The sequence below is a fragment of the Eptesicus fuscus genome, chromosome 9 (assembly GCF_027574615.1).
Source record: "Eptesicus fuscus isolate TK198812 chromosome 9, DD_ASM_mEF_20220401, whole genome shotgun sequence".
Classification (NCBI taxonomy): Eukaryota; Metazoa; Chordata; class Mammalia; order Chiroptera; family Vespertilionidae; genus Eptesicus; species Eptesicus fuscus.
Window position 1 is genome coordinate 78,738,627 of NC_072481.1, and position 20,457 is coordinate 78,759,083.

Here is a 20,457-nt window from a genome sequence, read left to right on the forward strand (position 1 = left end):
GACTCACAGATATAGAAAACAAGATGATGGTTGCCCAAGGGAGGTAGATGGGGTTCTGGAAATTAAAAAAATAATTCTAATAACTACCCTATATTAAGCCTTTTCTTTTACGGTAGGTTCTTGTGGAAGGTCCTATTCATTGGTTATGAAAAAGCTATTCCCAACTCCCTATCCCTTGACGTCTGCACTACAGAGGCTTAAAAGCCAAACATTTGCTTTTTGTAGTTTTTTTGTCTAGCTAGGGATGATAACATGATGGCACAGGGCCCAGAAGATCAGCAGAATTCTGCTGGGCATTTCTAGGTGAACTTGTTGTCCAAGGAACAAGGGGGTAGATGTGTCTAGCAGGACATGTTTCCTTTCCCCTCATTTCTGCCTTGAATGCAGACATGAAATCTGGACCTTTAACAGGTGTGTGCCCACCATGAGATCACAAACATAAGAAAAATCCCCAAAACTTTCAGCAACACATGCCGCTGGACTAATGCCAGCAGCCACCTACCTCCCAGACTTTTAATATGAAAAAACAATCCCTTATTTGTTTAAGATACCATAAAACTGGGTTTCTGTTGCTTGCAACCAAAGCATCCTTAGCTGATAGAGTTTACATGCGTCATTTATAATTCCTACAATACCCAGCAAGGTAGCCATTATTATCTCTATTTTATAAATGAGGACACTAAGGCACAAAGAGTATAAATTACTTGGCTACACATGGACTCATTACTTTTCTTTACTGGTGTTTCCAACTTTTAAAATAGGTTTCATTTACTGGCTAAACATGAATGCTTTGTGTACTTACAGCATTCTCCTACTCTGTGTATGTGTATTCTAATACTCTGTGTATTATTCCCACCAGGAAATTTTAGTTCTAGTCTAGTTCTACTACACACTCTCTTCAAGGCTTCTCCTCAGTCAGTTTCTTCTTTTGTAAAACAATGGGCTTGGTTGAAGTTCAAGAGCCTCTTCCAGCTCTAAGCTTCTATGATGCAGTCATGTCTTTATAGGATTGTGAGCTTCACGACACTAGGGAGTGCCTTACTTTGTTGGTTTGTTTTCAAGTCCCAATTGCTCTGCCTTGGCAGATATGCAGTAATTCTATTGAGTAAGTATGGTTTAATTAAATTCTACTCGAAGGACCTCTAAAAGAAGTATGAGCATGAGGGTCTAAAGTACCATGGGGAAATATTATGGAGAAATATTAATTCAAGCTCATAAACCAGAGATTGGAAATGATACTCCTTAGAAGAAAGATACCATTTCACTGCAAAGTTCATTAATCTACTCAAGGAATGCTTGCTACATAGCTCTCACGTGTCTAGTCTCTCATGAGCTCAGGGCTGGTTGTGTTTTTATGAGGTGTTGGTATTACAGATAGGAGATGCACATAAGGAGTTACAATGCAGCATAGTGAGTGCAATGATACAAGGTGTACGGGAGAAAAGACCCAGCAATTCAGTCTGATGAGATGAGGGGAAAACTCCACAGTGGAAGCAACGGCTGAGCTGTTTTGAAGGATGATTATAAATTCCAACAGTAGGCAAGAGGATCCAAATAATACCAGGTAAAAGATAAATTAAAAAACTCAGTTTATTTTTGAAATAAAAATTTAGTAATCACATAGTCCCTGCAGAATGCATTCATTTGTTCATTCATTTAATAATTTTCATTCTTAAATTGTTAACTTCTAGGTTTCAAGTACAGTTTTAGGCACTGGGAAAATGGGAGTGAAACAAAAGAGACACAATCTCTAACAGGGCAAGACATATAATAAGCAAATAAGTAAGTCAATATTAATATGATTTCTTATGGTAAGGGCTATGAGAAAATAACATAGACTGTTGGGATAAACAGTGGTTGGTAGTGAGGTGGCTACTTCAGATGACAAAGTCAGGAGCAATATGCTATGTTAGAGATGAAAAAGAGGCAGCCAGGGGAGGAGTCAGCAGTGACCTAAAATGGAGAGAAGCTGAGAGTTTGAGGACCAGAAGGAAGGTCAGAGTATAATGTTTGAAGACGAAATCATTATAATAAACACAGGTTGGAAGTTGAAGTTTATTCAAAGTGTCATATGAAGCCACTGGAAATTTTTAATCAGAGGTATAATATGATCTGATTCACATTTAAAAAAGTATGTTCTGGAGACTTCAAATTATGATAGCTTAGCAGACTGGTTTTCCTAATGAAATATAAAAGGGGAAAACAATCTCTCTCATTCAAAACAATGAAAAATCTTGGATAATTTTATATTTTTAATGCTTTAAAGACCTTACAAACAAGTAAGGAATTTGCAGGTGCCAAAATGAAATAAAGATAGGGGTCTTAGAGGTACATCCCTGAAAGTGGCTTTTATCCTAAGAGAATTTGCTCAACTCTGGTGAACTTTAATCTCTGTTTTGATTGATATTCAGAGCACAGAGAAGGAGATGAAGACGAAGGCTCATCCAAATTGGCAGCTCAGACTAAAAAGATGGAACTTAAAGAGTGAACAAAAAATAAAACCAATAAACAGAAAGAGAAAGCAGGTGCTCTCAGACAATGTTGGTGGAAGTAATGAACAAACTAAACTAAGGAACAAAATAGAAACAGAGGCATGGATGCATGGAACAGACTGACAGAGTGGAGAGAGGAGGGTGAGATTGGGTGAAAGAAGATGAAGGGATTAGTCAAAGAACATATACGCATATCCCATAGACACAGACAACAGTGTGGAGATGGCCAGAGGGAAGTGGGGGAGGGGGCTGGGTAGAGGTGGGCAAAGGAGGGGAAATGGGAACATCTGTAACAGTGTCAACAATAAAAATAAAGTTTAAAAAATCATTTAACCAATTTGAAAGATGGTCTGGAAATTCTTTATAAAACTAAACACAATCCTACCATATGACCCAAAAATTCTAACACTAAGATCTTTAACCAAGAGACTTGTATGGAAATGACTTGTATAGAAATGTTCATAGTAGCTTTATTTATAATAGTCCCAAATTGGAAACAGCCCAAGTACTCATCAACACAAGAAAGGATAAACAAATTGTGGTATGTGACCCTGGCTGGTGTGCTCAGTGGTTAAAGCATTAGCCTGTGTACCAAAGGATCTCAGGTTTGATTCCCGGTCAAGGGCACATAGCTGGGTTGCAGGTTCGACCCCTGCCCTTAATTGGAGGCAACCTATCAATGGAAAAAATATTCTCGCTCTTTGGGTGAAGATTTAAAAAAAAATAAAAAAATTGTGGTATATGTACACAATAGAATACTAGCAGACAATAAAAAGGAGAAAACTATGGATACATTTAACAACATAAATAAATCTAAAAAACATTCTGCTAAGTGAAAGAACCCTCACACAAAAGAGCACAAACTATATGTTTTTATTTATATGAAATTCTAGAATGAGCTAAACTAATTTAGAAAAAATAAGAACAAGTGATACCTCCAGGGTTGGAAATGGGGGACATGGACTGACTGGAAAGGGGCATGAAAACTTCTCTGGTGTCCTGTTCATGTTCTATATCTTGGCATTAAAACATAAAACATGACTATCATCAATAAATCAACAAACAACAAGTGCTGGTAAGGATGTGGAGAAAAGGGAACCCTAGTTCACTGCTGTTGGGAATGCAGACTGGTGCAGCCACTATAGAAAACAGTATGGAGTTTCCTCAAAAAATTAAAAATGGAACTGCTGTTTGACCCAGCAATTCCACTTCTGGGAATATATCCTAAAACCCCCAAAACACCAATCAGAAAGAATATATGCATCCTTATGTTCATAGCAGCATTATTTACAATAGCTAAGATTTGGAAACAGCCCAAAAGTCCATCAGTAGATGAGTGGATAAAAAAAACTGTGGTACATTTACACTTTGTAATACTATGCAGCTGTAAAAAAGAGGGATCTCTTACCCTTTGGGACAGCATAGATGGACCTGGAGAATATTTTGCTAAGTGAAAGAAGCCAATCAGAAAAAGACAAATATCACATGATCTCACTTATTTATGGAATCTAATGAACAAAATGAATTGAACAAAATAAGACCCAAAGTATGGAGGCATGGAACAGATTGACATACCTTAATGTGGGAGTTGGGGGACAAGGAGAGATAAACCAAAGAACTTATATGCATAACCCATGGACACGTGCAATAGGATGGGGGTGGGTAGGGACTGGGTGGAGGAGGAAAATGCACCTGGCTGGCGTGGCTCAGTGGTTGAGTGTAGAACTATGAACCAGGAGGTCACAGTTTGATTCCCAGTCAGGACACATGCCCAGGTTCAGGCTCAATCCCCAGTAGGGGGCATGCAGGAGGCAGCTGATCAATGATTCTCTCTCATCATTGATGTTTCTATCTCTCTCTCCCTCTCCCTTCAAATCTGAAATCAATAAAAAATATATATATTTAAAAAAGAGGGGGGAAATGGGAGACATCTGTAATACTGACAATAAAAAATATTTAAAAAACAACCAGAAAAGCTTTATACTAGAGGCCCAGTGCATGAAATTCAGCCCTTGGGGGCAGTGGTGGTGGTGGTGGTGGGGGGGGGTCCCTAAGCCCAGCCTGCGCCCTTTGGCAGTCCAGGAGTCCTCCGGGGATGTCTGACTACCAGTTTAGGCCCCCTCCCTGTGCTTTGGGGTGATGCTTACTTGCAAATGTATCAAAAGTATGATGAAATGATGGATAGATAATGGGGTAATTACATAGGTAGATATGTGATAAAACAAATGTAGTAAAATGAAAGTTTTCATAATAAAGTAATAGAAGAAGAAAAGAAAAAGAAAGTGCAAAAATATGGCTATCTTGACTTTGACAGCAGGTGGAAAGCAAAAAATAATTCATAGTATCTCAAAGGAAGAATTTAATTTAAATGCTCCTAGGTCATTAGTAGCCATAAGGCAACTGGGAGAAATAAATGCAAGAAGAATGCTAGTTCAACTCAGGCTCAAAGGATTATCCTATACTAGAGGCCCAGTGCACGAAATTCGTGCATGGGGAAGGAGGTTCCCCTCAGCCCAGCCTGCACACTCTACAATCTGGGACCTCTCGGGGGATGGCTGACTGCCAGTTTTAGCCTGATCCTGGGAATCGGGCCAAAACCAGCAGTCGGACATCCCTCTCACAATCCGGGCCACTGGCTCCTAACTGTTCACCTGCCTGCCAGCCTGATCGCCCCTAACTGCCCTACCCCCTGCAGGCCTGGTCGCCCCCAACTGCCCTCCCCTGCAGGCCTGGTCACCCCCAACTGCCCCCCTGCCAGCCTGGTTGCCCCCAACTGCCCACCCCTGCAGGCCTGGTCACCCCCAACTGCCTTCCCCTGCAGGCCTGGTCACCCCGAACTGCCCTCCCCTGCAGGCCTGGGTCTCCCCCAACTGCCCTCACCTGCAGGCCTGGTCCCTCCCAACTTCCCTCCTCTGCAGGCCTGGTCCCTCTCAACTGCCCTCCTCTGCCATCCTGGTCAACCCTAACTGCCCTCCCCTGCTGGCCTGATTGCCCACAACTGCCCTCCCCTTCTGACCATCTTGTGGCGGCCATCTGTGTCCACATGGGGGCAGTCATCTTGTGTGTTAGAGTGATGGTCAATTTGCATATTACCTTTTTATTATCCTATGTAATAAAAGGGTAATATGCAAATTGACCAAACGGTGGAACAACTAGTCGCTATGATGCGCACTGACCAATAGGGGGAAGATGCTCAATTCAGGAGCTGCCCCCTGGTGGTCAGTGGTGCTCCCACAGGGAGAGCGTCACTCAGCCACAAGCCGGGCTGATGGCTGGTGAGTGCAGTCCTCAGAAGCGCTAAAGCCATCAGTTGGACATCCCCCGAGGGCTCCCGGGCACAGGCCTCCTGCTAAAGGGTGCAGGCCAGGCTGAGGCAACCCCCTCCCCCAGGGCATGAATGTTGTGCACCAGGCCTCTAGTCTTAGATAAAGCTTTGAGAATAATGAGCTCAGCCCTAGTGGGTTTGGCTCAGTGGATAAAGTGTCAGCCTGTGAACTGAAGGGTCCAGGGCTCGATCACCAGTGGGAGGCATGCAGGAAGCAGTGTTTCTCTCTCATCAATGATGTTTCAATCTCTCTCTCCCTCTCCCTTCCTCTCTGAAATCAATAAAAATATATTACAAAAATTAAAAAAAAATGAGCTCATAAACAAAAAAAATCACTCAGAATGTAAGGAAACAAGAGGCTATGAGTGAGAACCAGCAGAAAGAACAGATATCAGAAACAGAGTATTTGAATTATCACATAGAATATGTTTAATGTTCAATATGTTTAAGGAAATATGAGTTTTGAAACCTACTAAATATTAACCATGAAGATATTAAGTAGATAAATAGTATGAGAAACTGGGGGAGAGGTCAGGGCTTGAGATATCAATTAGGAAGTCATGAGCATAGAGTTGATATATTGCATTATTTGTAAAAATTAAAAGATATAAAATGTGACCTGGCCAGGTGGCTCAGCTGGTTGGAGCATCACCGCATACAGCAAAAGGTTGCAGGCTGGATTCCTGGTCAGGGCACATACTCAGGTTACAGGTTCAATCCCTGGTGGGGCACATATGGGAGGCAACCCATCGATGTTCTTCTTTCTCTCTCTCTCTCTCTCTCCCTCTCTCTCTCCCTCCCGCTTTCTCTAAAAATCAATAAAAATATATCCTCTGGTGAAGACTTTTAAAAAAAAGATATGAAATGTTTAATAGCTAGCTACTTATATAAATTGTGGTATTCATAATGGAATATCATGTAGCCCTTAAACAAGGTAATAGATTTACATAGACTGATACTTACGGTGTTCAGAACATATTGTTCAATTAGAAAAGCAAATGGGATATGTATTATATGATTTGTGTAAAAAATAATCACATATATATGCTTATGCATGGATGAAAAAATTTGGAAGATACATAAGCAGGTGTCAACAATGGTTACTTGTCCAGAGGTGGGGTAGAAGCAAGATATGGGGAGGGTGAATTTTGCTTATCTATTTTTATTATTTAAATTTTACTTTGAATGTGTATTTTAGAAGCAAATACTTAGGAAGTGATTGTGGTGGTAATGTTTTTCCAAAAAGAGCTTCAGGCTATGACATAAAGAAAACCAAACTAGGAAAGAGGAGACCTGATTTCCTCACTGACTCTGTTTGTGCTATGGGACCAGTCATATCTTCCAATTAGGCTGTAATTTTCTCACCAGTAATGTAAGCTCCATGAGTACCAAGGCTGTGTCTTTCTACTTCTATATCCCCAGTGCTTACAACAATGCCTAGCACATATGAAACACAATATTTGTCAGATGAATAATTAAGAAAACCAACAACTGCACTACCTAACCTTTACTGAGCACTTACTCCTTATCTTGTTGTCTGCTTTACATTATTGTACTGTATCATGCGCACTGACCACTCCTATAGAGGATGAATACTTGGAGAGGGTGTGTAACTTGCCTAAGGCCACTCAGTTGGCAAGTGGTAGAGCCCAGTCTCAGTCCCAGGTCTGTCTGCCTCCAACTTCATGCTCCTAGCCATCATACATTAATGACCTTGTCCAGCCATGATTTTGGCAAACTCCCTAGTGAGCAATCTATTAATGCACTCTTAAATTAGAACCTCAAAGTAAGGAAGGATTAATAATTAAATGTTACCATAAAGAAGAACTAGAGAGACCTAGAAGATTGAGCTTTAAATGACATAAAAATAGATTTGGGAATTCTGTTGATTTTCAGTCTTCCATATTGGATTGAAAACCATCCAGATAATATTTTTATACTTAAACAGAAACCTGATATAAAGCACAAGGCTCCATCCAAAATAACTCAGTGCCCTTTTTTTAAGTCTTAAAGGCAAGCAAACTTCTGGTCAAGTTCCTCCCTCCCTCCCTCCCTCCCTCCCTCCCTCCCTCCCTCCCTCCCTCCCTCCCTCCCTCCCTCCTCTCCCTTCCTCTTCCTTCCTTCCTTCCTTCCTTCCTTCCTTCCTTCCTTCCTTTCCTATGAGGTATAGTTGAGAAATTGATCAAGTGTATTTCTGACCAGACTTTGACCCTAACAAATTAGGCTGGCCAAAAGAAGAGTCACATGTTGAATGTGTCTTCTAAAATTGCTTCTGATCTAAGCTATCTGGTGATGTAACTGGAAAGTTCAGAGAGTACCGCATCACTCTGAGCATATTCTGTTTCCCTGGAATGAGGGCATCATTGGCTCTGTCTTTTACAAACAGCAGCATTTCTTATTAATAGGGTTCTTTCTCCACAAGGCCATGGATTATTGATGGATCTCACTGTTAGGCAAAGCCTCTGTCGCCATAGACAAATATGACACAGCTCTTCAGCTTCACTCCAACAGGCACAGATGTCCCCTCATGTTGGCCCACGTGCATACTCGCCAGAGGCAATGTGAGGGCAGCTGTCAATCAAACTACATATCAAAGGAAGATCACCTTTTCCTGGCTGAGTACATACAGAAAGGGGAGGGGAGGGACACTGACAGTTGCCATTGCCCTCGACAGACAGCAGCACTGGATGTGTCTCAAGTTGATAAGTAAGGAAGCTCTCTCTGGACCCAGAATCTTAATTGAAACCTATTTGTACCAAACTACCTTCTCTTCAAGCTCTTTCTCACATCTTTCTTTTTTTAGTTTAGGCATTTTATTACGCATAAAATTGCACTGAAATATGCCAAATGCTAGAAGATAAAGTAGGTTACCAAAGGAATGCTTGTTTAATTACTTTTCCTATCTTTTTTTCATATATGCTTTTAAAAATTTTTAAATTGAATTTATTGAGGTGACATCCTATCTAATAATAGAGTAACATGTAAATTACCATCACTCCGCTATGCCCACGATTGGGCGGCGGGAGGCTGGGGGGCGGGACTCGGGGTGGCCTATCTGGCCATTGAGAGGCACGGATCCGCTGCCACTGAGGGGGGCTACCCTGCTGTTGAGAGGCACAGGGGGCGGGACTCCCGCCCCCTGCGCCTCTCAACGGCCAGATCCGTGGCCGCTGAGGGGGCCTGCCGCGGACACCCAGCTGCGCCTCTCAACGGCAGGGTAGCCAGGTGTCCGCGGCAGCCTCCCTCAGCGGCCGTTGAGAGGCGCAGGGTAGCCCCCCTCAGCAGCCGCAGACCATCAAAAGTGGGGGAACTGGGTGCCTGTCTGCTCCGGCACCAGGCCTTTCAGAAGCCTCCGCCAAGCCGGAGGCTTCTGAAAGGCCTGGTGCACCAGCAGACAGGCACCCAGCTCCACCGCGAATAGCAAAAGCGTGTAGGGGACCCTACACATGCATGATTCAATCATGCATTGGGCCTCTAGTTGGTTAATAAAATTGTACAGGTTTCAAGTGTACAACTCTATAATACATTATCTGTATATTGCATGGTGCATTCATGTCCCCAAAGTCAAGTCTCCGTCTGTCACCACTTATCCCCCCATACTTCCTTCCACCCTCCCCCCACCTTCCCTCTGGGAATCACCATACTGTTGTCTGTATCTGTTTTGTGTTTTTTTCTTCTGAATCCCTTCACCTTTTTCACCCAGTCCCCCAAACCCCATCCCCTCTGACAGCTATCAGTTTGTTCTCTGTATCTATGAGTCTGTCTCTATTTTATTTTGTTCATTAGATTCCACATACAAGTGAAGTCATATGGTATTTGTCTTTCTCTGACTGGCTTATTTCACTTAGCATAATTACCTCCAGGTCCATCCACGCTGTCCCAAAAGGATAAGATTTCCTCCTTTTTTTTAATGGCTGGGTAGTATTCCATTGTGTAAATGTACCACAGATTTTTTTATCCATTCATCTACTGATGGACACTTGGGCTGCTTCCAAACCTTGGCTATTGTGAATCTATATATATAAAAGCCTAAGCGACTGGAACGACTGGTCGCTATGATGCACACTGACCACCAGGGTGCAGATGCTCAATGCAGGAGCTGCCCCCTGGTGGTCAGTGCACTCCCACAGCAGGAGCACCGCTCAGCTGACTGACCAGTCCCAGTGGCCCACCAGCCCGGCGGCAGCCACTCACTTTCTCAGTAGTCCTGCAGGTCCAATCTCTGGAGAACCGGGTCAGGTACTGACAGACCAGCGCCTCTGTCACAATCCCAACAGTGCTTCTGGCCTCCTGGAAGTCAGCCTCGGGCACCACAGCCGCTTCCCCTCCCTAGACACTCTGCAAGGAAGAAACAATATAAAAGTGGCTTCCAGGTGGCTCCCGACAACTGGTACGAATGTCAGTGGGACCGATCTGGATCCCAGGTGGGTAAGGGTGTCCCACCGCTCACCCTGAGGGCCGATCGCATCCTCCCACCCCCACCTGGGGACCCCACCTGTGCACGAATTCGTGCACTGGGCCTTTAGTAATGCTATAATAAACATAGGGGTATATATATTCTTTCAAATTAGTGTTTCAGATTTCTTTGAATATATTCCCAGAGATGGCATAGCTGGGTCATAAGGCAGTTCCATTTTTAATTTTTTGAGGAAACTCCATAATGCTTTCCACAGTGGCTGTACCAATTGCATTCTCACCAGCAGTGCACAAAGGTTGCCTTTTCTCCATATCCTGGCTAGCACTTGTTGTTTGTTGATTTATTGACCATAGCCATTTTGACAGGTGTGAGGTGATATCTCATTGTGGTTTTAATTTACAATGCTTTGGTGATTAGTGACACTGAGCATCTTTTCATATATCTATTGGCCATCTGTACGTCCTCTTTGGAGAAATATCTATTCAGCCCTTTGCCCATTTTTTTAATTGGATTGTTTGCTTTCTTGGTGTTGAGTTGTATAAGTTTTTAAATTTTGGATATTAACCCCTTATCAGATTATCATTGGTGAATATGTTCTCCCATTCAGTGGGTTGTCTTTTTATTTTGTTGATGGTTTGCTTGGCTGTGCAAAACCTTTTTAGTTTGACGTTGTCCAATTTGTTTATTTTTTTCTTTTGTTTCCCTTGCCTGAGGGGATATATCAGAAAAAAATAATGCTATGAGAAAGGTCTGAGATTATACTGCCTATGTTTTCTTCTAAGATTTTTATAGTTTTAAGACTTACATTTACATCTTTTGAGTTTTTTCTTGTGTATGGTGTAAGAACATGTCCAGTTTAATTTTTTGCATGTATTTGTCCAATTTTCCCAACTCCATTTATTTAATAGACTATTTTTACCCATTGTATGTTCTTGCCTCCTTGGACAATTGTTGATTGGTCATGTTGACATGGGTTGATTTCTGGGCTCTCTATTCTGTTCCATTAATCTATATGTCTGTTTTTTTGTTAATCCTCACCCAAGGATATTTTTCTCCATTGATTTTTTAGAGAGAGAGTGGAAAGGAGGAAGAGAGCTATATTGAGAGAAACACTGATGTGAGAGAGACACATCAATTAGTTGTTTCTATGCACTATACAAGCACATAATGCTGATTACTAGTGGGACTTGGATTAAATTTACAGCCTTTGTCATTCCAGTCCAGTTTCCTTCTAATTATAGAGTCTGATTGCTTCTTCTGGATGTGGGTTCCTGCCCTTTATTGTCATGATTCACTCCATGCTTCTTAGATCTGGCTATTTTTCCTGTGGTGTATATACGAACCCTTGGAATATGGAGTCACATGCTAACAAATCGGTTATCAAATTGGTTATCAGGTATAGAAAAATGTTGGTCTCCTAAAAAGTTGGGTAATAAATTATATCTACTAATTATTTAACATATTTTACTGACCTCTGAATTTCTATGTTATTATTAAAACTAGTCAGTAATATGTCATAAGTAACCTCATACATATGTTGGGGTTCTGCACTCATAACTCAACTCATAACTCTGCACTCATAACTACAACCTGTGGGCTTATTTCAAAAATAAGCAAATACAGCCACAGGAAGAGGCAAATAACTTGACAGATTTGAAATCGCAAAAATGATTTAAGATTTTATGATTACCATTGCACATAATTCTTCTGAAATAATTATAAGATTACTGATTTATAAAAACAGTGATAATTTTAATTTTAAGAAACCAGTTTCTACCATTTTAGTTACTCCTACTTTATTTTATCAGAGATTTAAAAAGTCACTTAGTCAGCCCTGGCCAGTGGCTCAGTTGGGAAGAGCATTATCTGTACACCAAAAGGTTGCAAGTTTGATTCCCGGTCAGAACAAATACCTTGGTTATGGGTTCGATCCCAATCACAGCTCATATGGGAGTCAATTGATTTATGTTTCTCTCTCACATCAATGTTTCTCTCTCTCCCTCTTTTTCTCTCTCTCTCTCTAAAAATATCAATAAACATGTCCTCAGGCGAGGCTAAAAATTTTTTAGAAAAAGTCCTTTAGTCAAAGGTTTGGTAAAAATTAATAATGTCAAGGGAATATTAGCTGCCATATACTGGTTATTATACAGAAGCAAAAGTCTCATAAACACATATTGAATTTAACATGTCTTATACATAGGAAATGCCCAGTGATACCCAATAATAATTATCTAACCTTTAGTGTTGATATCTGTAATAGAACAGGTTAATGGAACACTAACATGATAAAAGAATGAGTAAGAACAATTATAAAAATAAAAACCAATTACAGCTTTAGTTTTTAAGTTGTAATTTGTGGAATCTACTCACTACATCCTTTGTCTGCCTTAGGGCCCTGAAGTACTGAGCCCATTTAGTTACAAATTTTGGGAATTGCAAGATCTCAAATATGGCACCAGTTTGTTTACCGTTATAGAGCTTCTATTCTTCTAACATAAACTATTCCTATCAGGATCCAAACTGCTATCTAATTAGAAATAACTAAAAGGAGTTTGTCTTTTGTAACTTGGAGGGGTGTGTGTGTGTGTGTGTGTGTGTGTGTGCGTGTGTGTGTGTGAGAGAGAGAGAGAGAGAGAGAGAGAGAGAGAGAGAGAGACTGGCTATTCTTTCTAGTAGACTATAATTAAATAAGATTTCTATAGAATACATTCAGATGCAACAATTGATTCTGATTTAGAAGGCAGTCAAATGACTAACTACAGCTTGGATAGATCTTGCCTGTTGATTTTTCTATCAGCCTGAGAACCTAGACTTCATTAAGTATATAAAAAGTTCCCATTTACTACAAAGCATAGCAGGTATGCATTTCTACACAATCAAGAGATTTACCTCAATATTGGTTCAGATCACTTTTGGAATAATAATCATAATAGCATAATAGGAACACAAAGATATTTTAACGAATCTATTCCAATCTCCTGGGTTAATATAGAAGAAAGCAATTTTGGCTAATACCAAAGGAAGTAGGATGTTACCCAAGACATCTGTACTTCTTGAGCATGTTCCTGAGTGGGAATAGGGTAAGAATTGCCAAACTAGAAACTCTTAACTGTGCTCAGCACTGTGGCATTCTGAAAGTTCCCCCTCTCTGCTTTGCAGAGGTTCTCAAGCATTTATTACATAGTTTTTGACACACACACCCACTGCCCCACCGCCACTAAAACCAAGATGATGCTATTTCTCTTAGCCACTCAGAATCCATCATGTTAAGAAAATCTGATAACCCCACAGAACCACTAAAACTCTCTTACAAGAATTACCCTGAGGAGTGGAAATCGCATTGAATATAGAAGCTTAGAACCAACTAGAGGTATTGGCAGCAGGTAAGTGAAGACGAATAGTTTCCCATATGAAATTAAATTTCTCCCCAGCTTGTAGCATTTACATTTCTATACCTGGGGTGCCAGTTAACATGTTATCCAACCGAGATGGTGTTACATAAACTCAGGAAGGCTGCAGCCACAGAGAATCTGCATTTCTAGGGGGAGAAATCTCTCACTTTGCACAAGTATACACCCTGTAGTTCTCTCTCGCATTTCTTTGTGCAAGCCTCCAGGGTGTGTCCTCCTTTCAGAAATGCACAGCTTGATCCATGGAGAGCAGGTTGCATGAAAGCTCAGATGAAATTTTTTCCTGATAGAGTTTAAGGCTAATTTTGAAACTGCATTGTTGTAACTGTTATGTTCCTTCCCCACATCAGCCTGCTGAAATGTCTCATTCTGAGAGAGCTGAGCGACAAGCACTGTGCCAAAAGTGGCAGCTGGCAAAGATTAAAAAATATATATACAGATAAAGGAAGCCAGGGGTGAGAAGTAAGAGACAGCTGGGAGATTTAAGGGACATGTACCCGAAGCAGCTGAAACGGACAGCAGTCCAGGGAGAGGCTGTTTGAGAGATAAGAGGCTTTGTGTGCGCTGAAGAAATATGCCAAAGATGATAAGGAATGCAGCTGTTACAGAGCATGAATTATCAGGATGCTCGGTATGCCCGGGATATAAAGACATTCAACATGTGTGCTTAGGGGACAGCACAGTGACTTCTTTTACCGGTCAGTTTCATTCCTCTTAACTCTCCCCAAGTGAGGACACTGCATGCCTCTCACTCAGCCATTCCTAAGCTGCTTTGGCTCCTGTTCCTGGCATTGCTTCCTCTTCAAGTTCTCCTAATCTCCTCTCACTTTTCATTGAGGCAGCCAAGCTATTACTGGCAGATGACTTGAACCATATACCTCTAAGAGCTATATTCTGCATTTAAATTCAATGTCATTGTTATTAAAATTGGCAATATTCATTAAAACCTTACCATTATTTGACATCCTTTGACACAAACTGAGATATACTCTTATTCAATTTTATAGTAGTTCGTTAGAGCTAATTGCAGTATTAGTATAATATTTTTCCCATAAAGACATAAGTGGCTAGAGGTCAAGATGATTATACTTATTATAATCCTTAGTGCTATGACTGAACAAATGTTGACCAAAGAAATTAAATTAAGAAGATGAGCATGGAGACATTTAGGTTATGTGATTTTTATTAAGGGTTTTTAAAATCATGTATATGCCTTGCCTCAGGCTCCTTAGATATGTTTTCGGCTCTAGAGTCTATAGAACCAAAGGCAAGTTTATTAAGCTTCCCTTAAACTGTCTGGGAGGCTTCCAAGTGACACAGAAAGATGTTGCTAAAATAACCCGGTGGCAGTTAGTCTTTGGCATCAGCCAGACCTGGGTTTCAACGCACAGTTCTGCCACCTTCAGTTGTGACGTTAGGCCAGTTCACTAACCTCTCTGTCAGAGGAAGATAATGCCAGGCTGACTGTGAGGTTGTGAGGATTTGAGATAGTGTGTGCAGTGTCTGGCATAAACGGATGCCCGGTAAATGGTAGCCCAAAATGTCGATATTTAAAGTAAAGACGTGAACAATGGTAATAAAGAGAAGTGTTCAATGTCGATTGTTACCATTATTCCTTTGCTAATATAGATCTAGGACACAAATGATTCTTTAATAGTGACAGTAAGGGCTGTATGAAAGCACCAAACAAAGGATCTGTGAGGTGAGGTTTACACTTAAATTCTCCTCTGAGCTCTCACGGGACTTCAGCCACTGGCTTTAACTTCACACTTGCCCCGTTACGCTCTCCCAGCGTTTCCTCTTTCCATCAGGCATTGATTTAGAACGAGCACGTTGCCAAACATGGTCAACGACAGAGCAGAGGGAGTGTTTAGAAAACTTTACTAAGGAAGTAGGATTCACCTTGAAATCCTGGCTCTGCCCCATCCTGAGACTGGACTTTGGGCAGCTGCTTTCTGCCTCTGCACTCTTTTCTGTCTGAAAAATCGGGACACTGTTCCCTACCTTATGCTGTTATGAGGACTAAATACGAGTACTTGGTCCATGGCATGTGAGTAGTCGTGTAGGCCTCTTCCCTTGCACCCCTTCGCAAACTTTCCATTATGCTTCCAAAGGCCCATCAACAGGGCGTCACTAGTATCCGGAAAGCAGCAGCACGGATCTCGTGTGTTTTCAGACACAAATGACATTTTAGTTTTTAAAAAATCCTCATTGAGGATATGGTTCTATTGGTTTTTAGAAAGAGAGAAAGAGAGAGAGAGAGAGAAACATCGATGTGAGAGAGAAACATTGATTGGTTGCCTCACGTATGGGCCCTGATTGGAAATTGAACCCTCAACCCTTTGGCGTATGGGATGGCACTCCAAACAACTGGGCCACCCAGCCAGGGACACAGATGACATTTTAATATGGTAAAGGAAAGTATACTGGGTAGCAAGGTAATACATTTGCTGTAATCTTTCCCTTTTTTCTTCTGACTCACTTGTCTGCTTCAAATGGGAAGGGACAATAGATAAGATTTTAAAAAAATGTCAGTGTCTCCTGCTCCTGGAGGTCCAAAGTCCATGAAGAAGCTCTATCTAATCCCACCAGAGGCACCACAATGGTCTGTTTTTAAACGTTTTCAGTTATAAAGGACACTCCATTTTTAAACCTTTGCAAGTTCAAAACCTCAGCTGTTGTCCTACATGTCTTTTACTTAACTAGAAAACAGAAGAAAAACACATGTCTAATTACTATCCTTTAAATGATTTCCCCACACCCCATCCCCAGATGAAGTCTCCTGCCACTCAGCAAGCCACCTCTCCCTATCTTCCCTCTGTGTCTCGGGCCTCACGTGATCTAGCCCTCCTCGCACCCCTTCACAAACTTTCCATCTCATCCTCTTTTACCTACTTTTGAAGGTGATTTTTACCTTAGTGCCTCTTTCTTCATTATCTTCCTCTCCATCCTTTCACATGACTTTTTTTTTTTTTTTTAAGATTCAAAACCTATGAAGTGAATGCAGAATGGAAACTCATACCCTGAGACTCTCTAAAAGGCATCCACTATATCTCTTCCGTCTCCCACTGTACCCTTCTGAATTTCTGACCCACAGGTATCGAGTGTAAACAAATTGCCAGGAGTCAGAGTATTTAGAAACTGAACAAGCTCATAAATGGTTAAAGCTGTCCAATGTACTAGTATATAGTTTAAAACCAGAGCTAAATCACAACTTTGTACTTGGCAAAGCCATGTTTTTGTATTGAAAACTCATTTTGTAAGTTAGTTTCAGATATTTACCCTTTTATGAACACATTATCTGAAAAGAAATAGGACTGGAACTCAATCCCCATTATAATGTAATCAGAATTACCTCTCACAGTCGAAAAATAGAATACAATGCACACCCTCCAACTTATGTAGAATATATGACTAGCTTAGTGATAGCATCTTGGATTTAAAAAAAGCAATGGCATTTGTCTTCCGGGAGACAACTGACTGGAGAGAAAGGGACTTTATAGACTTTCTCTCCAAAGAAGTTGGTAAAGAATGAGCAAGCACTGTGCCATAAGACAGAACTAATTTATGACATCAAAGCTATCAATGTATAACATTTTTCTTATCTAAAATTTCTAAAGTGCTTATAACATGTATTGTGATTTCTTTCTCTTTTGATTGACGATCAGGATTTCAACGCCTGGAATTTAAATGACTTAGCTATAAATCATTCTTGAACTTCTAAAATTCAACTGAGAACAAATACCCCACTGAAACCTCTTCTGTATCAAGTGCTTAAGCAAAACAAGCTAGAATTTCCATGGAAACAGCCTGGAATTCTCGAAGGAGAAGAGAGGACAAAAGTAAGCATGAAAATGCATTTATTTATTTTTTGGTTTCTTTTCACCTCTGCCCCTCCAAACCTCAGACTGCCAACTTAATGAATGCTTTCAAGCCTCAGAGGGAATTAAGAAGAACAATATTAGACAGGAGTGAGGAAGGAACTAAATATAGTTCCCCAGTAAGAGAAATGTATTCCATAATCTTCTCTCTTCTTCCTTCCCCTATCTGAGCAATCACTCCATCTTTTTTTTTTTTTTTTAAATATATTTTATTGGTTTTCCACAGAGAAGAAGAGAGAGTTAGAAACATCGATGAGAGAAAACATCGATCAGCTGCCTCCTGCACACCCCCTACTGGGGAGGTGCCCGCAACCAAGGTACATGCCCTTGACCGGAATCGAACCTGGGACCCTTCAGTCCGCAGGCCAACGCTCTATCCACTGAGCCAAACCGGTTTCGGCCACTCCATCTTTTGATGTTATTTTTTGTGTCGCCCTTGTTGTACAGTAAGTTTAGCTATTACTTGATTGGGACAGAAAAGAGATAACACCACAAGATACAATTTTGTCCTCTTTGGAAAAGTCACGAGATACTTGAGATCAATTTCCAAAGGAAGATTGTGCATATTCCCTATAATTTCCATTTGCCTAATACTTTAGAATATCTAAAATGATCACATAAAATTAATTCATTTAACCAGTATAATCTGAGAGGTAAGTAGAGGAACTGTGTTGGGAACTATCCACTCACATTTTACCAGGGTAGAGGGGTTTAAGATCACTGTGAAGGGCAGCCAGCAATTTGGATCTTGGACCCATTGCTTTTCTAACTCTACAAATACAACGAGCCCTCCTGATCAATGTAAACATTCTGTCCAGGCGACTTTCCCTTCTTTGTTAGGTATTAAGAACTTTCACTTATTTTTAGAAATATGTGCTTTAGCACTATAAAAACTTTCCCCTCTCTACAACTGCTAATTACTGACCTTATATAGATCAGGAAATACTCAAAGAAAGGTACAGCCTTTGGGCTTTCCTGGGTATGGCTATTTTTGACAAGCTTTCCCCAGAAATGTCTGACCTATTTTTAATTGATAAATCAAAGAATATTTCATTTTAAAGTTGAGCAATCAATGTATGGCTTATTGAGAACAAAAGTGACCTTGCACAGATTTGAAAAGTTAAATGTAGAACATGTCCTTTGACATAAAATAATCATTGATGCATTGAATGAATTAAATAGCTTAGAAATTATTTTACCAATCCAAGATAATACATTGGGGTACACTGATATCTCTCCCTAGGGAAAAGCTGGTATCATTTTTTTTCTTTGGAAAATTAAAGGCACTTAATATTTGAAATTGTGATGACTCTAAAGATAGTTATCGTAAAGCAGCAAGTGTGATAGAATCTGTTATCAAAACTTTCTGCTGTTTATAATTTTTGAAAACTAATGGACTTAGTAAAAGATATGTCATGGATTTGGGAAATATTAAGACCAACAAGCATTCCTTTCCATAACTAACATAACATACTATATACACTTTAAAACAATTAATATGACGGTCATTCGATGTTCTAATACTCACCTTATTAGGTATTGCCATGTCAGAGTGGAAAAAATTTAAAAATGGTAACGTCTTACTAGGTAAGTCTTACTAGACTTCCTTTTTTGTTAGCTGTCACTATCAGGCATTACAACTGCTACTAATGATCATTTACCTAGGGCTTATATATTTGGCTCTGTGCCAAGTACAGTCAAACCTCATTTCTTGAATGACTACCATCTTGGACAATTTGGTTCTTGACCAAGTTGTTCACAGAAAATATGTCTTGGTTGTCAAGCAAAACTTTGGATCTTGATGCAACAACCCTTTTATGCTGATACCTGTATGATCAGTCATGCATCTCTTGGGTGAGAAAAGAGAGAATGTGTGAGTATGAGTCATTTTACTGCTAAATCTCACTTGCTAATATCTCAGGAAATTGTGCTGTGAATATTTTCGTGTTTTCTTGCTTTTGTTGCTGCTTATTATTATTAAATTGTGTACAGTAAGTCACCATGGATCCTCAGGTTAGTGATAGCAGCAAAGTGAAAAGGAAAGTTGTGAGAACAATGATAAGAGCTTAAAAAATAAATAATAGCAAAATATGATAGAGGTGTTCACATGTCTGATAGGGCTACCAAGTATGGCATGCGAAATTGATGATTAGCGCCATTTTAAAACGTAAAGAGGCCATCAAGAGTGCTGATGTTGCTAAGGGTGTAAAAGTGCTCATGCAACAACCGTCAGGCAACTGAGAAAGGTTAAAACAGGGAATCATTTGAGGGTCTGGAATAGATTAATTCAATTTACATTATTTCTAATTGGGGGAAAATGATTTGGTTTTCGAACACATTGCTTCTCAAACAGCCCTTGTTCCACTCTGGCTGGGTAGGTCAGTTGGTTAGTGTCATCACAATACTCCAAGGTTGCATTTTAGATTCCCCATCAGGGCACATACAAGAATCAACCAATGAATGCATAAATAAGTGGAACAACAAATCGGTGTTTCTCTCTCTCTCTCTCTCTCTCTCTCTCTCTCTTTCTCTCTTCCTCTATCTAAAAAAATTAATCAATTACCACAGGACTTGTATGCATGCATATAAGCATAACCAATGGACACAGACAGTAGGCGGGGGGGAGGGCATGTGCTGGGGGGAGTGGGAGGGGCTGGGTCAATGGGGGATAAAGGAGACATATGTAATACTTTAAACAATAAAGAATTTAAAATTTAAAAATCAACCCATTAATCAATCAGTTTTAAAAAAGAAAAGCAACTTGTTCCATTCACATTGCTAGAAAGTGGTACAACCTAATGCCAAACCTCCGTTTCCCTGCTCCCCGCATCACAGTGCTCCCTCTATGGCCCTCTCGGCAATCTTCAGTTAGCCAAAAGCAGCAGTGACACCAATAGTCTTTGAGAGTTTACTGTGGGGGAAGGACCTTATG